Source organism: Rhineura floridana, chromosome 4 (assembly GCF_030035675.1).
Source record: "Rhineura floridana isolate rRhiFlo1 chromosome 4, rRhiFlo1.hap2, whole genome shotgun sequence".
Classification (NCBI taxonomy): domain Eukaryota; kingdom Metazoa; phylum Chordata; class Lepidosauria; order Squamata; family Rhineuridae; genus Rhineura; species Rhineura floridana.
In genome coordinates, this window is record NC_084483.1 from 59,738,512 (window position 1) to 59,755,984 (window position 17,473).

General features: G+C 41.6%; 1 protein-coding gene across 17 annotated transcripts in view; it reads left to right on the forward strand.

Moving 5' to 3' along the window:
• The window catches only part of RIMS1 (regulating synaptic membrane exocytosis 1), a 542,374-nt gene that overhangs the window by 440,962 nt on the left and 83,939 nt on the right, over positions 1 to 17,473 (forward strand). The window lies entirely within an intron of this gene.

A 17,473-nucleotide genomic window follows, 5' to 3' on the forward strand; every position in this document is an offset into this window, starting at 1 on the left:
AGTTTCCTTCCCACTGTCAGCTATATTGGCTCGTTTGGTCTGACAGATATATGACACTGTAAATGTCCAAAGGAAAAAGATTTTACATTTTATTCTCTGCATTATAAATCATACTCCTGCATAGATTACTTGTTAATCTCACAGGGGGGAAGAGAGCAGGTTGCTGTGATCTCCATGTCACATCATGTCCGGGTTTTTGCAGTGCTCCAAATGGGAGATAGGAGCTCTTCATTTTGCCCTTGGCATCTCCCTCTTCATCTACTACTACGTAAAGAGATTACTGATAGGTTGAAGGATGTGATCATGCATTATTTTGAAGAAAATGTGGGGTTTGATGTGAGTTCGGGGCTGGTGTGGGATGCTCTTAACCCTGTTGTCAGGGGACATTGCCTTAAAGAAGCCTCTATACTTAAGCAAGCTGCAAGATTTTCACTTATGTCTGACGTGGCTGAGTTTGAAAGAAAACAAACAATTTGGAGGAAAGAAGATTTTATGGCTGCTGGAGCAAAAATAGAGTCAACTGACATCCTAGGATGGATCCATTTCAGTCGGGTTTCTGGCCTGGTTTTGGCACGGAAACAGCCTTGGTCGCCCTGTATGATGACTTTTGTCTGTAGAGAGCAGACCATGGAAGATTACTTTTAAAAAGTAATAAATTACAGTTACAATTACTTGGCCCAAAAAGTAGTAATTACCGTTACAATTGCAATTGCTCTGAAAGTAGCTGATTACTTTACTTTTTCTCAAAAGTAATCACTACAATTACATTTCAGTTACTTTTTAAAAAAAACTCCTACAAGGTGCTGGCCTTGGCTGCTGCACATCTAAGAAGCCTAAAACAATATTAAAAATAAACACACACACACAGGGGGTAGTAGAATAAAAAAATTATCCATAAGATTAACATAATGGCATAACAGAATCTCACATCCCCCCAAGCAATGAAGATACCCCAACTCTTGAAATCAAATTTTACACTTGAAATGCTTTTATAATATGTTTCTGTTATGTCTCAAAAGAACAAGATGCTCAAAGAGCATGTCAGACAAGGAATGTCTTTTTACAGTCATTACGTTGCCACCAGTACTGAACAGGCGTTCTACTGCGGCGCTTGAAGGCATGCCTGTGTTGTGCTGCAAAAAACACTGCAGCACACGTGGAAAGCCATGGAGTGATGACACTTCCCTGCTGGGAGACCTCAGGTACCTCACCAGTTCCTCCTCAGCAGTGTCCACTGCTGACTTCTTGCCCTGGGGCAGAAAGTTAAAGAAGTCATCTTCTAAGTCATCTCCTTCCTGGTCTTTATCTGAAGACTGATCACTGTCCTCATTAAGTACACCCATCTTTATTTCAGCTTTCAACAAGGCTTCCATTGTGTATCTAAGAAAGAGAGAGGATATGTTAACACATATATGTTAGGAAACCATCATCTGCTCTTCATTTCCTGATGCTTGTCATGTCCCCTGGTTCAGGGTCCAGCCTGAGCCTGTGGATGATGACATGGAAGGTAGGAAGGTGACCAAGTCACCACACTCATGGGGCAGCACAGCAGACCCTTAAGGATGACCTGCAGCAACCCAAGGTTGTGATGAGGATCCCCAGGAAGAAAAGGCCCAGCCCCTGCCTACCACCTTAAGCCCTCTGATGCCTCCCTTGAGACAACATTTCCCTTGGAGTAATCCACCCAAAGGGCTTCCCTAATGTTCTTACTTGTTGGTATGGGTGGTGGCCTGACACGATTCCAGCCAATCTAGTTTGAAGCGAGGGTGTAGGCAGGCTGCCAGAAGAAGCCTCTTGTCCTCCCAGATAGCTGCAAACCGCTTTCTTAGGGCTTCGCGCACACCTCTCAGCAGCTGAAAACAGTATGTGTACCTCTCAGGTTTGTTTTCCAGTCCTTCTAACTTGCGGTCCAGATTGCAGAGCGTTGGTAGCAAATACCCCATGAACATGCCGTTCTCCCGTTGCAGGATATCTAGGGACTGGGCTAGTGGCTCCATAATCTCTGTGTATTCCTGTACCACTTCAATCTCAGCAGCTGTGATCCTGGACAAGGAGCAGCGGTCCATTATGGCATGCATTTTTCTGGCACAGTTGACAGGAGCTCATGTAGTTGCTTTAACGCATCAAAGGTGGAATTCCACCTGGTCTTATTCGGTACCTTCAGATACACACCACATTGTGCACGGATATACTCAGCAATCTGGGCTGACTGGTTCTGCTTGGACCACAACTTGCTGCACTTTCCCATCAAGGAACGAAAGTGTTTCTTGAAAGGACCAAGAAGACTACTTTTGGAGGAGTCAGAAAGCATGGCCTCTATGTCTTGTGTTGCCACAAGGTTGAGGGTGTGGCTAGCACATCTCTGGTGTGGTGGTAAAACAAAATCCTCTCCTGAGTCTGCAGCTTCTTCCTCTGCCTCAGGTCCTGTGTCCAGGATCTCACAGATAGGCACAAACTCCACCTCAGCCTCCTCCTGGTTATCACCATCATCGTCACTGGTGCCTGCAGCTTCCACTGGTTCTTTGGCCATGAAAACTCTGAACGCTTTCACAAAGTTGGAGCCATTGTCTGTAGTAGTGCACATAACTTTGTTGTGGATCCTGTACTGCACATGTACATCATGCAGTGCTTTTGAAAGGACATTGTATGTATGGCGCCCCTTCAGACACTTACAAGCCAAGGCCCCGACCTCACGTTTGAGGGTAGTTGGGTTGATCCAGTGGGCTGTTACCCCAAAGTAACTCTTCTTGCCATTGGTCCAACAATCTGCAGTGGTTGCTATATATGCCACAGCACCCATTCGGTTTGCAAGAGTTTCTCTCATGTGGCATGCTCTCTTCTCAATTCTGTCTCTCAGAGTCTTGGCACATATGATGGTGAGATCTTTGGGGAGTCCAATGCGAACCAGATTAATGAATGATGGTTTGTCCACAGTCTGAAGTGGTAATGTCTCCTCTACAATGAAATCAATGATTCTCCTGTCGAGATTGCTCTGGGTGACAGGCTCCCTGCCAGATCCCCACCTCTCAAGGATTGTCTGCTGCTGCTTCAGCATTTTGGGAGGAGGGGTGTCATGCATTGGTTCAGGAAGGCCACGTCTCCTTGCCTTTATTGCTTCTTCAATTGCTCTCAGCTTCTCAGGGTGTGCCATCTGAGGAAGAAGAACAAAGCATGAATCCAAGAAAAAATGGAAGAGGAACTTCACAATTTAAACATAAATAGACAATGGACACTCTTTGAGGACCAGCATGACAAAGGCTTACCTCAAAATGTTTCTTCACATTGGATGAGGAGGAAACAGCTGATCTCAGATTTTTGATCCTTGGAAGGCAGTAATTGCATCGTACAACAACATTTTTCCCACTCTGGCTCACAAATGTACAAGCTTTCTCAAAGCCAAACCATGGTACTTGCTGTTCTGCAGATGTGGCTGTGGGCAACTGGCACTGCTTCATGCCCTCCTCCTCCTCATGCACAGGGCCTCCTTTCTGAACCTCACTTTCTAGTTTTGCCTCCTCAGGATCAACAAGCTGTGACTCAAGTGGCCGCACTAACTGACTGCTGCTCTCAGCAGCAAAACCTGCAACAGGCGTCTCTGTAATAAACAAGAGATAATGCTCCTATATGGGTGAACTTCAGCTGTGATGTGCCCCCATCTCTTCCCCATGCTGCAAGATGCCCCAGTCAGAGTGGAAGCAGGTCGATAGCACAATTAAAAGAGATCCTATTTGCATCATTTTTGCTCACTGAATAACCCTGCCTGGGCCAGTCTAACCTACTATCTCACAGGGTTGTTGTGAGAACAAAATGAGACTAGGGTTCAAATCCCCACATAGCCATGAAGCTCACTGGGTGACCTTGGGCCAGTCACTGCCTCTCAGCCTCATGAAAACCCTATTCATAGGGTCACTATAAGTTGGAATCAACTTGAAGGCGGTACATATATTTTTTATTTTGAATATGATTATTATGATAATAAATATGCAGCATTTCAAATTAATTCTATATGAGAAGCATTCCATGCCAAGCTTGGAAAACCAAGGATGAGGTATAAAATGTAGACAAAAATACTTTTGACAAAATGCCGTTTATCTTTTATATCTATATCTATAATTAGCAATACAGCTGAATGATGTATGTAAAGTATTTTTTCTTTCCCTTTTCTTTTTTATTAATATTTTAGTACTACTGCTAAAGTTCTGATGAAAGAATAAAGCATTCATTAGCCAAATTCAAATGATTAGAACACATCACATAAATTCCACTGAAGTTGGAGTTTTTGCCATAGAAAATGAAAAAAAAAAATAACCTATGATAGCCCAATAGACAATCAGAACTAATATAAAACCCTATTGCTTCTCATTTGCAAATCTTGCAAGATCTAAGGTAACTCTAGATCATGTGAGTTCAGGTGATGCATGTTATGTACATTTGTATAGATATTAGCAGAGATTGTCAACAGTCTATCTCTCTCTGGGACTGGGAATCTCTTTCTCAGAGAACATGAGTTTGAGAGCTGGGGGACTGAGAGGAGGAGCTGCAAGGACCCTACTCATCTCATCTCTGCCAAGAACAAAAAAATCAGCCTTAAGCCATTTATTATACGCCTAATGATTTTTTATTTTTATTTTTATTATTATTATTATTATTACTGAGACAGTTTTTGTCCCACATACAATTCAGTCTTGTGATTAAACAGGACAAAAATACAAATAAAAAGAAAGATGGAGTTCAAATAAATATACAATAAAAAGCTAGCCGGCATTTTAAAAGGCAGGAGTGCTCTGTCTGGATAAATATAGCACGCAAGTATGCATGGGAACAAGGGGGAGAGTTCAAAAAGGGGGGGAAGGAAGAGAAGTAGGCCAGAGCTTGGAAAAGTTACTTTTTTGAACTACAGCTCCCATCAGCCTAATCTAGTGGCCATGTTGCCTAGGGCTGATGGGAGTTGTAATTCAAAAAAGTAACTTTTCCAAGCTCTGAGTAGGCTGAAGTTTCAGAAGTGCCTTGTGATTGATGGGGGGGCGGCAGCAAGGCAAGGAGAGGCAGTGGGAGGGGCAGAAGGGGCCGTGGGGGGTGGGGGGGCAAAAATGCTGTGGGGGAGCAGAAGGGGCCATGGGGGGCGCACACACACACACACATACACACACACAAATCATCGTCACTCACCTCCACAGCTCTTCACCATTCTGCTGCTGCCTTCTCCTCCGTTGTCCTTGCCCTGGCTTTTTCCTCTGGCGTCCATTTTTTCCTCTCAGATGCTAGCAGGCCCTGCCTATTCACCTCTTCCCTCGTGCCTCCTAACACAGATCACGAGGGAAGAGAGAGTCTGCGCAGAGGTCCAATCAGTGTGAGGCACATGTCTTGTGTTAACCAATCACAGCCAGGAGCTGACTTCCCCTTGTTCCCGCCCCCAAGTAACGTCCAACCTAACGTGGAAACGTTAAAGTTGCAGCTGAAAAGTAGGGAAATTACTAGTCGTTCCGTTACTTGCCAAATATAATGGAATTACCCACTCATTATTTAAAATTGTAACTAATTACAAGTAACTCGTTAAAAATAACGAGTTACTTCCAAGCTCTGGGAGTGAGACAGGGGCAGTGTGACTCTGTTGATTCTCCTTGATCTCTCAGCGGCTTTCGATACCATCGACCATGGTATCCTTCTGGGGAGACTGGCTGAGCTGGAAGTGGGAGGAACTGCATTGCGGTGGTTCCGCTCCTACTTGGCAGGTCGCCTCCAGAAGGTGGTGCTTGGGGAACATTACTCGGCACCCTGGACTCTCCAGTATGGGGCTCCAAAGGGGTCAGTTCTGTCCCCCATGCTGTTCAACATCTACATGAAACCATTGGGTGCGGTCATCCAGAGCTTTGGTGTGCATTGCCATCAGTATGCTGATGACACGCAGCTCTATTTCTGCTCTTCATCTTCTTGAGGTGAGGCTGTCAATGTGCTGAACCAGTGCCTGGCTGCGACAATAGGCTGGATGAAGGCTAATAAACTGAGTCTCAATCCAGACAAGACTGAGATGCTGCTAGTGGGTGGTTCTTCTGACCGGATGGTGGATGTCCAACCTGTCCTGGATGGGGTTGCACTCCCCGTGATGGAGCAGGTTTGTAGCTTGGGGGTTCTCCTAGAACCATCTCTGTCACTTGAGGCTCAGGTAGCCTTGGTGGCACGGAGTGCCTTCTACCAACTTCGGTTGGTGGCCCAACTACATCCCTATCTGGACAGGGATAACCTGGCTTCAGTTGTCCATGCTCTGGTAACCTCCAAATTAGATTACTGCAATGCACTCTATGTGGGGCTGCCTTTGAAGACAGTTCAGAAACTGCAGCTTGTGCAAAATGCAGCAGCCAGATTGGTAACGGGGACCAGACGGTTCGAACATGTAAAACCGATTCTGGCCTGCTTGCATTGGCCTGCTTGCATTGGCCTGTGTTTCCGAGCTCAATTCAAGGTGCTGGTTTTGACCTATAAAGCCTTACACGGCTTGGGGCCACAATACCTGATGGAACGCCTCTCCTGATACGAACCCACCTGTACACTACGTTCAAGATCAAAGGCCCTCCTTCGGGTGCCTACTCCGAGGGAAGCTCAGTGGTGGCCCCCAAATTATGGAATGATCTCCCTGACGAGGTGCACTTGGTGCCAACACTGTTATCTTTTCATCACCAGGTCAAGACTTTCCTCTTCTCCCAGGCATTTTAGCATGTTTTAAATTTTTAAATTGTGTTTTAAATTGTGTTTTAAATTGTATATTTGTTTTAATGTTTTTGGTTGCTGTAAACCACCCAGAGAGCTTCGGCTATGGGGCGGTATACAAGTGCAATAAATAAATAAATAAATAGGATATCAACTGCATAAATTCCAGTATGGTTTACCTAATTTATACATATTATGAATTTGGGAACAAGCCATCCTGCTTGATTGCTAGAGCTTTGTGCAGAAAAGGTGACTGAATCAAAATTTCCTTTTGTAATGGATGTCATGGCAATCCTTGTTATAGTGCTAAAAATATTAATGCTGCATTTATGAATTTCTACTCTAGTTTATATGCAACTGACTTCCCAAATATGCAATATATTAATATTTTTCTAATTAAGGAAGGTTTAAAGCCTCTCTCCCAAATTCATTCTGTGTTACCTGATGCTCCCATTATTGTTGAAGAAGTCCAGGAGGTTTTAAAGGAACCAAAAAGAAACAAAGCACCAGAGCCAGGCGGCTTTGGGAGTGACTTTTATAAGTGCTTTTTGGATATTCTAACTCCCCAATTAACTTCTTTATTCAATCTTGTAATGGAGGATAGAAGGCAACCTGATTCCTGGAGAGAATCTCACTTAGTCGTAATAGCTAACCCTGGTAAAGACCTGATACAATTTGGCTCATCCCATCCCATCACCCTTATTAAGCAGGCTGCAAATATTTTGTCAGCGTTTATGGTGTAGAGGCTTAATAAGGTGGTGGAAGGGTATGCTTGTACTGATCAGAGAGGTTTTATCCCACAAAGGCAGATTGCTGATGCCATTTGCAGGGCTTTAAATGTTTTTTTATCATAGCAACTCAAGTAAAGTACCAGTTTCCTTGACCTTGCTTTGATATTCTTAAAGTGTTTTACCAGGTGGAATGGCCTTATATTCTTAGGGTACTAGAGACCATGAATTTTGGAGCTTGTTTTATGAAAGTAATTCAGGGTATTTACTCAGAAATGAAAGCAGCAGTTGCTGTTAATGGTGTGCACTCTCTCCCCTTCTCAGAGGGGCACTAGAGAAGGCTGCCATCGCTCACCTTTACTTCTTGTGCTGGCAGTGGAAGCACTAGCTAATATGATTAGACAACACTCAGATATCCATGATGTAGAGGTGTACAGGAGCACACCATTACTATTTTTGTTGATGCTGTTCTCCTTCTTTCTTAGTATGCTGCTATACTCTTTATCCTTTTTTAAAGTAGTTGTTAACAACCTACCATCAGGTTTCAGGGCTGGAAGATAACTTTCAAAAGTCCAGCTTGTTATGCAAAGCCATGCCTCTTGATGTACAGCAGAATATAGCTTGTGCCTCCGGTATGATGTTGCAGCCTTGTAGTATTAAATATTTTTGAGTGATTTGTTGCGATTAAAAAGGTGCAATTTTGAGAGGACTTGAAACAGTGGGCTGGACTTCATTTAACCTGGTTTGGAAGTATCTCAGTGGTAAAAATGAATATTTTGCTCAGATTTCTGTACCTATTCTAGACTCTCTCTATCTGGATTGAGATAAAAGAACTGTGTCGATGGCAGAAGCGTATTAATGGGTATGTCAACTGCAGAAAGCATTCTAGACTTAGTAATCATATTTATTACAGACATCACAGTAATGGAGGCCTGGGTATACCTAACTTACAGTTTTATTATGATGCTTGCAACCTTAAACAGCTAATTCAGTTTGCCTGGAGAGCCCCCAGAATAGATGGGTGCAGATGGAAGTGGAACTGAGCACAGTATTGGGCAGAGCTATTCTCTTTGGCAAATTATCTCCTGATGTTGTGCACACAATAGTGAACCCTACCAAAGACTACTGAGTAAGCTTAGCAGTCATGGAGTAAGAGGAGAGGTCCTCTTGTGGATCAGGAATTGGTTAAGTAGCAGGAAGCAGAGAGTAAGAATAAATGGACAGTTCTCCCAATGGAGGGTTGTAGAAAGTGGAGTTCCCCAAGGATCGGTACTGGAACCTGTGCTTTTTAACTTGTTCACAAACTAAATTGTTTAGTTGGGGTGAGCAGTGAGGTGGTGGCCAAGTTTGCTGATAATACTGACTTGTTCAGGGTTGTTAAAAAGGGATTGTGAAGAGTTCTAAAATGATGTCTTCAAACTGAGTGAATGGGCGGTAAAATGGCAAATGAAATTCAATGTAAACAAGTATAAAGTTACGCATGTTGGAGCAAAGAAAATCTTAATTTCACATATACGCTCATGGGATCTGAAAAGGCAATGACTGGCCAGGAAAGAGACCTTGGGGTCATAATAGATAGCTCAGTGAAGATGTCAACCCAGTGTGCAGCAGCTATGAAAAAGACAAATTCCATGCTAGGCATCATTAGGAAAGGAATTGAAAATAAAACTGCTGATATCATAACACAGTACTTCTCACCTCAAAAAGGACAACTAGAATGATCAAGGAGATGGAGCTACTTTCCTAAGAGGAAAGGTTACAGCATTGGAGGCTTTTTAGTTTAGAGAAAAGGCGAGTCAGAGGCAGCATGATAGAAGTGTATAAAATTTTTCATGGCATGACAAAAGAAAGTGCTTCTCACAGCACATAGTTAAACTGTGGCATTCGCTCCATAAGAGGCAGTGATGGCCTGCATTCCTGCAATGAGCATGGAATTGGACTCAATGGCCTTATAGACCCCTTCCAACTCTGATTCTATGGCGACCAACTTGGATGGCTTTAAAAGAAGATTAGACAAATTCATGGAGGGTAAGGCTACTAGCCATGATGGCTATACTCTGCCATCATAGTCAGATGCTGCATGCTTCTGAAAATCAGTTGCTGGTAGCCGCAGGAGGGGAGAAGAATGTTGTTATACAGGTCCTGCTTATGGGCTTCCCATTGGCATCTGGTTGGCCACTGTGAGAGCAAGATGTTGGACTAGATGGGCCACTGGCCTGATCCAGAAGCTCTTCTTATGTTTTTATGTTCTAATTCATTGTTGAAAGCTACTTTGAGGATTTTCAGATATTGGGAAAAGTTTTTAGTCCCTTCTGTATCTCCACTTTTGCCTTTTCTAGACTATCCCCATTTTAAAGATCCATCTAAGTATGCTCATTTTGCAAATTGATAGGCTACAGGCCTTTATAGGTTGTGTGACTTGTTTGAGGGTGACATTCCATAACTAGACAACAAATTATAGAAAAGTTGGGAAATGTTTACACTAACTGGTTTTGCTTACTACAAGTTCAAATGTGTACTAGTTTTCTGTTGCACATGGAGGGTCCGCTGTGTCCCTTAATGTTCTCAGGAATCTCAAGGGTGATGTGTCTGTTATCTGTGAAGGTCTCTTATCATGTGTGATGGGTTCTATTATAGGTCTGAAGTGTCAGTGGGAAACAGACTTAGGGATCACTATAGAAGATCAGTCATGGAACACTGTTTGGCATAAGCCTCCTATTTGGGTAATATCTACCAAGATTAAAGAATCTATGTATAAAGTGACTCTACGATGGTACTGTACTCCCGTAAAGTTGGCAAAAATTAATGCTAAGCAATCCAGTTTATGTTGGAGGGGCTGCCAGGGGGTGGATACTTTTTTCCATGTATGGTGGACCTGCCCTATGGTGCAATCATTTTGGGTTAAAATCTTTCAGGAAATCTCATCTATTGTGTTTCAGATTATTCTGTGGAACCCATGTTTGGCTTTATTATCTATTTTCCTGGATGACTTGCAGCAACTTTCTCATAAAGCTCTCATAATCTTCTTATTAGCGGCTGCTAAAATAGAAATTATTCAACATTGGAACCACAGTTCTGTTTTCTCTTTAGAAGGTTGGTGGTGCAAAATTTGGACCCCGGTTTTACAAGAAAATTTGAGTCAATGTAGTAGGTTAAGGGGGATGATAAAATCTGACAAAGCCCTCATAATACTTTCACGTCTGTGTATCTATCCTCAGGTACTCAGTATTAGCTGCAGTCTATTCATATTTATGTATATTTGTCTTTTACTAGAATCCATGCCGTTCCCACCAATTTCAATACATTAGGTTGCATAACTATGTGTTAATAGACACTATTGTAAGCAATGCTGATACCTCCATTTTAAACATTTGTATTGGTAGTAACTGCCAGCAGTACTTCTGTAGTACCCTGTTTTGCAACATTAGATAAGTATGGCTATTTGTATTCCCCTTATTAAGCCATTATGAACTGGCACATCAGGTTTTAGGAATTGACTGTTAACTTGCCAAAATGTTTTCTGTTTTTGTTTTGCTTCAGATGTAATTTCTTTAATTTTATCAGTTAGCAAAGACATGCAGTTAATGATATAATTTCGTTTACATCAAGTAGGAATTGTAGTGAGTGTCAGAGATGTTACAGTGAAAGACCTGGTTGAATGAAAATACAACACTACATACATCACATTTCTGCAGGGAAATACAGTGCCTTGCAAAAGTAATCAGACCCCTGACTAATGCTCTCATATTACTGAATTACAAATGGTACATTGTAATTTCATTCTGTGTGATATTTTATTTTGGAACACTGAAACTCAAAATCGGTTATTGTAAGGTGACAATGGGTTTTATGTTGGGAAATGTTTGTAGGAAACAAAAAAACCTGAAACATGTTGCTTGCATAAGCATTCAAACCCTGTGCTGTGGAAGCTCCCAGTTTACACAGATGAAAGAAATTGCCAGTTCGAGGACACAGTTACCTTACCATTGGCCTCCACCTGTGAACCATTAAAGTTGCTGTCACATTGTCAGGATAAAAACCCCACTGTTGAAGGATCATTGGTCAGGCTGTGGATCTGAAGGAAAATGAAGACCAAAGAGCATTCTACAGAAGTGAGAGATAATATAATACAAATGCATAGATTGGGAAAAGAGTACAAAATAATATCCAAATGTTTGGATATCCCAGTGAGCACAGTTGGATCAATAATCAGGAAGTGGAGGCTGCATCACACCACCCAGGCACTGCCAAGAAAAACCCATCTCTCAAAACTCAGCATTCAAACAAGGAGACTTGTGAGAGAAGCCACAGAGAGGCCAACAATCCCTTTGAAGGAGCTACAGAGTTCAGTGGCTGTGAGTGGAGTAATGGTGCACCAGTGAACCATATAAAGAGCTCTGCATAATACTGGCCTATATGGGAGAGTGGCAAGAAAGAAGCCATTACTCAAAAAGTACCATCTGAAAGCACGTTTGGAATTTGCCAGAAAGCATGAGAGTGCCCCAGCTGCGATGTGGGAAAAGGGTCTGTGTCAGATGAGACTAAGATAGAGCTTTTTGCCCAAAACTCAAAGTGCTACTTGTGGCACAAACCTAACACTGCTCATGCCTCAGGATTCACCATCCCTACAGTGAAGTATGGTGGTGGCAGCATCATGTTGTGGGCATGCTTATCAGCAGGGACTGGGCATCTTGTTAAAATTGAAGGAAGAATGTGGATGGAGCAAAATACAGGGAAATACTGAAAGAGAACCTGCTTCGGTCCACTAAAAAACTGCAGCTTGGGAGGAATTGCACTTTTCAGCAGGACAATGATCCCAAACAGAAGGCCAAAGCAACATTGGAGTGGCTCAAGAACAAAAAGGGGAATGTCCTACAATGGCCCAGTCAAAGTCTTGATCTCAATCCCATTGAGAATCTGTGGTGCTCTTTGAAAATTGCGGTCCACAAGTGACGTCCAACCAACCTGAACAACCTAGAGTGAATCTGCCAAGAGGAATGGGCCAAAATCCCTCCAACACTGTGCGCAAAGCTGGTACATACCTACCCCAAAAGACTTAAAGCTGTTATTGCAGTGAAAGGTGGCTCTACCAAATATTAATGTGTGGGGGTTGAATACCTATGGAAGCAACATGTTCCAGTTTTTTATGTTTCTTACAAAAATTTCCCAACATAAACCCAATGCAACCTTACAACAATTGATTCTGAGTTTCAGTGTTTCAAAATAAAATAACATACAGAACGAAATTACAATATACCATCTGTAATTCAGTAATATGAATCCATGGCACAGAGTGGTAAGCGGCGGTAACGCAGCCGAAAGCTCTGCTCACGGCCGGAATTCGATTCCAATGGAAGGAGGAAGTTGAATCTCCGGTAAAAGGGGTCGAGGTCCACTCAGCCTTCCATCCATCCGTAGTCGGTAAAATGAGTACCCGGCATATGCTGGGGGGTAAAGAAAGGCCAGGGAAGGAACTGGCAATCCCACCCCGTATATACGGTCTGCCTAGTAAATGTCACAAGATGTCACCCTAAGAGTCGGAAACGACTCGCACTACAAGTGCGGGGACACCTTTACCTTTACCTTAATATGAGAACATTGGTCAAGGGTCTGATTACTTTTGCAAGGCATTGTATGTCATTTTTAACCAGTCATTACACATCTTGGACTTAAATGATGAATTGGTTCTGGCACTCTCACAATGCATCTGAGTTCCAGATTGCCCATCCCTAAGCTTTTTTCCCCTAAAACAAACTGCCACTAGAGTTCATGCATTTGTACTTAAACTTGCATTTGCCCAAAGGCAGAAAGCTATATTGGTTTCTAACTCTTAATGGGAGTGCAGTTGATTCGAAACCGCACCTCTATCTCCTATCAATATAAATGCAAATAGGTTGCTTGTACATCCAGATACCACTCATTGGGCTGGGATCTGCCCCTTTATAGCAAACATACATAGAAATTTAAAACAGCTAATATTGCTGTTCCTATAGTTGAACAAGTCAATAAGCTCACATATATTAGCAAAAATCCTAAACTATTACCTTTCCTAATGGGAAAATTTATTTCTTTGGAAATTCTGTTAAACTAGCCTTACTTCTTGAAGTGCTTTCAACTTTTTAGAAATAAAGTAAAAGCAAGACATTGGTTCTCAGTCTTATTCATTGATTTGACCAAGACTGGTTAACAGACTCTTCGTTGTTGTTGTTATGTGCCTCCAAGTCGACTACGACTTATGGCGACCCTATGAATCAGTGACCTCCAAGAGCGTCTGTCATGTACCACCCTATTCAGATCTTGTAAGTTCAGGTCTGTGGCTTCCTTTATGGAATCAATCCATCTCTTGTCTGGCCTTCCTCTTTTTCTACTTTCTTCTGTTTTTTGAATCATTATTATCTTTTGTAATGAATCATGTCTTCTCATTATGTGTCCAAAGTATGATAACCTCAGTTTCATCATTTTAGCTTCTAGTGATAGTTCTGGTTTAATTTGTTCTAACACCCAATTATTAGTCTTTTTTGCAGTCCATAGTATGCTCAAAGCTCTCCTCCAACACCACATTTCAAATGAGTTGATTTTTCTCTTATCTGCTTTTTTCACTGTCCAACTTTCACATCCATACATAGAGACTGGGAATACCACGGTCTGAATGATCCTGACTTTAGTGTTCAGTGATACATCTTTACATTTGAAGACCTTTTCTAGTTCTCTCACAGCTGCCCTCCCCAGTCCTAGCCTTCTTCTGATTTCTTGACTATTGTCTCCATTTTGGTTAATGATTGTGCCAAGATATTGATAATCCTTGACAAGTTCATTGTCAACTGTAAAGCTGCATAAATCTTCTGTTGTCATTACTTTAGTCTTTTTGACGTTCAGCTGTAGTCCTGCTTTTGTGCTTTCCTCTTTAACTTTCATCAGCATTCGTTTCAAATCATTACTGGTTTCTGCTAGTAGTATGGTATCGTCTGCATATCTTAAATTATTGATATTTCTCCCTCCAATTTTCACACCTCCTTCTTCTTGGTCCAATCCTGCTTTCTGTATGATATGTTCTGCATATAGATTAAATAAATAGGGTGATAAAATACACCCCTGTCTCACACCCTTTCCGATGGGGAACCAATCGGTTTCTACATATTCTGTCCTTACAGTAGCCTCTTGTGCAGAGTATAGGTTGTGCATCAGGACAATCAGATGCTGTGGCACCCCCATTTCTTTTAAAGCATTCCATAGTTTTTCATGATCTACACAGTCAAAGGCTTTGCTGTAATCTATAAAGCACAGGGTGATTTTCTTCTGAAATTCCTTGCTCCGTTCCATTATCCATCGTATGTTTGCGATATGATCTCTGGTACCTCTTCCCTTTCTAAATCCAGCTTGGACGTCTGGCATTTCTCGCTCCATATGTGGCAAGAGCCTTTGTTGTAGAATCTTGAGCATTACTTTACTTGCATGGGATATTAAGGCAATAGTTCGATGAAGAAGAGTTTTGTTTATTTTTAAAGAAAGAGTACTTATATACAGGTAAGTCACAATGTGGCCAGCTACTAGTTTAGATAGCTGTTATGATTATTATGATGATGATGATAATTACCTTGGACTCACATTGAGAAACAAGATAAGGAATATTATGGGTTAGATCTAATGTTTCCCTTTCACACATGGAAGGGCACCATCCATTCATCAAAGTGACTGAATCCAGCAGAAGCTTCTACTCAAAGAAAGGGTGGAGGCAATCTTTCACCATCTTTCACACTGTTCTGGAGGGTCCTCCAACCTCCGAAGCAGCTTTCAGGGGATACAGGGGGAAGGTGGAATTGGTGAAAATCACCTCCCTCCAGTGGGAGTATCTCAGGAGCAGAGTTCTGCTGATGGGCACTTAGTATTCAATCCCAATGGAGTACAGAACATGTTTGTTTCCCTTTCATATTTGTCTTTTAATTAGAGACAAAAATGTTGTCTTTCTGTGGAATTTTCTACAGTAGCTCATTCTATCCAAGCAGTTATATACATATAATATATTTTCCCTATCAATTGATTATTATATAGAAGCCATCTTAGCCCAATAGAATTAATGCCAAACCTGGAGCAAAGGTTCAAATTGTGACTTAGAATCAGAAATCCTTCCTCTAAGAATGTGCATGGGGCTCTCAGTGTCCGCTGATGACATGCAAAATTGTTAGAACTTAACACATTTGAGAATTTAGTTCAGCCTTCTCCATCTGGGTGACCTCCAGTTATCTTGGACTACAGTTCCTATAATTTCTGACTATTGGCTGGGACTGATGGATGTTGTTGTCTAATATATCTGTAGGGCAACAGGTAGGGGAAGCAAGTCTAGTGAACACATTTGGGTACTGCTTAATACATCTACCCAACTTCCCCTGAAGAAATTATTTTTGATCATGGTGACAGGTATATGGCATTTGAGATAACCACAAACCTTGTCTCTTAACTTTTTCTTACACTGATTCCTTATTGATTAAGGAATTAGCTAAATTATTGCCTACTTTTTATATTTATCCATTCAATTTCTTCAAACACTGGCAGATTGGGTTTCTAGAGACTGAGCAGTTTGGCATTCTGGATTTCTCTTTACTCTAATAAATTCAGTATCACCATTCTCCTACATTTTGCTCATGAACCAGTAATAGACCTTACAGAAAATGGTGTGTGTACTGGTAGAGGGGGAGTTGGTCATTATTATGCTAGATGGAGAGTTACCCCCTTAAATATTCCCTAATAAGGCACTCCTATGCATATCTACCCAGAAGTAAGCACCATTGAGTTCAGTGGGAATTACTCTTAGGTAAGTGTGTATAGGGTTGCTCAGTTCATGGGCTAGATTTTGAAACTGAATGAAATTAGGGGTTCACAGACTGTGATCTGTGGACTAGCAGTGATTCACAAGTGTCATTCAAGTGGTCCACACAGTGTGTCTATGAAGAACACAATTTGAATTCTGTACAATTCATATTATATAATACAATAAAATACAATGTCAGGAATAAAAAAAGCAATAAAAATACAATTATCAGTTATACAGCATCTCACACAGTGCAGTACCATTCCTGCAACAGGCAGAAAAATAATTAAGTGGTCCGCCAAGATCCTCAACAGATTCCAAGTGGTCCTTGGGAGGAAATAGTGTGGGAATCACTGCTATAGATGATTTAGTAGTTTTTAAGAAGAATTTCTATTTCTATAATCCCATAAAGCTGAAAATGTTCATTGGTAATTTTATATTTCTAATGGTAGATTATGGCTGGTATAGAGTGGATGAAATGGACTTTGAATGGAGGAAAGAGGTAGCGTCATGGACTATATCTGCTGTCAGGCTCTTTAGGGCTCTCAAAATCATTGCAGTATTAAGGAAATGGGCTATTAGTTACACATAGTTTAATACACTGGACTATGTATTGATTTCAAAAGTGCCATGTAGGATGAATGCTTCCAGCTTGTTTTAGTTAAACCTTAATTTCATATGATGCCTCTGGTGAGCATGTCAATCTGAAATCAAATCCGAACTCTTCAGATTAATGGTGCTTTAGTATGGCTATGCCCCCTCCACTGCCCTGTAATGGTAGAGCCAAACAGGAAGTGGGAAAGAGAGACCACCTCACAAAGATGTACCAACTTATACCAGGGTTTGGTTCTACTATTACTGGTTTTGCTCAACACTTTACACTTCACCTATTTTAATTCTACCAACTTGTTAAGACCAGTGGTTTTTTTGTTTTGTTTTTTTGTGATAGAACTCATTGGTATGGAGTTCTGGCGCCTATTTTTTTTTCTGCCCATGGCAACCATTCAGTGTTGGCACTCACAGCATTTTTATCAAGGTATGAGTACAGGTACCTTATTTTTTACCATGTTTTGGTTAGGACTAACAGCCATCAGCACAGAGATCGGCAAAGTCCCTCTGTGGATTGTGGGCATCCAGGCATGCTGAATGTTTGCCTGGAAGCATCTTTTTGAAACAGAAACCTAAAGTAGACACCATCATTTAACAACCCTCAGTTATATATCTTCAATTAATG